The 933-nt window shown below is 46.4% G+C and overlaps 1 protein-coding gene across 1 annotated transcript in view; it reads left to right on the top strand.

Moving 5' to 3' along the window:
- Window positions 1-933, top strand: part of ADARB2 (adenosine deaminase RNA specific B2 (inactive)) — a 330,253-nt gene that overhangs the window by 195,550 nt on the left and 133,770 nt on the right. The gene's annotated exons all lie outside the window — the stretch shown is intronic.

The following is a 933-nucleotide window of genomic DNA, read 5'->3' as shown; positions in this document are numbered from 1 at the left end:
TAAGTCTGTAAGGATATTAAAGTTAAAAGTTCTGTGCTCTGGCTAGTGAGAACTATTGTCTAGTTGGTACTGGGGCCATGCTGTGGTGGAGTAAAAAATGAGGTGTCTGGGACAGAGGTCCTGGTTTAGTAATAAGGTCTTAAGTTTCGTTAATAAATACCTCAGTGGGGTTGTTGGATTGATTTTGGAGTTCTGATTGCTCATTGGTTCTGAGTTCTTTGGATAGGGTTCCTGGAACCCTATGCCAGTGGGACTGTTTTACGTAGGTGGACGTCTCCGCCTGACACTAGACAGTCGAACGAGGAATGACCCTCCGAGGAATGACCCTCAAGGGAGATAGGATGTCAGGTGTCCCCGAGCAACCAAACTCCCGGACTGTGAGGAGTTTCTGACGTGGTACCACTATTTTTCCCTGTGCCAGTGATGCAGAAAACTCCGGTGCAGAACTCAGACTTTTGGGCAAGTCAATTTTCCAAAAGCAATCCACAGGAGGTATTAAAAGAGGAAAATAATCACACTGGAGACATGTCTCAAGTACCAGTCCAATGCCCGGTTGTCCGCTCCCCTCTTGGGGATTTAAGTGAGTCTTTGGATAAGGTGTCTTCGTATAAACCCCGGAGCGGAGGGCAGAGCCACACCGTTATGCTGATCCGACTTCACACGGAAATTAACTGAGGGCCCACTCAGGCTCTGCAACCTAGATCTTGGAGCATCACAGAAACATTCACACAACTTCTCAGTCAGACGCAGACAGATTACAACAGAACTAATTTAAATCATCTGGTAGTAGGCACTGGTTCATTGCTTAGAGTTAAAAAATTAAAATGGCCTGCAGGATGGAGGACAACAGAATACAAAATGTATGTCCTCTGGTGGGCATTGAGTAAAGGGTAAGATGTGACTTACCGGTGGTGGATGCAGGGGGCTGGAATT

Source organism: Orycteropus afer, unplaced genomic scaffold (assembly GCF_000298275.1).
Source record: "Orycteropus afer afer isolate SDZICR_OR568_19922 unplaced genomic scaffold, OryAfe1.0 scaffold00203, whole genome shotgun sequence".
NCBI classification, from domain to species: Eukaryota; Metazoa; Chordata; class Mammalia; order Tubulidentata; family Orycteropodidae; genus Orycteropus; species Orycteropus afer.
This window is presented reverse-complemented; position numbering and strand designations above follow the sequence as displayed.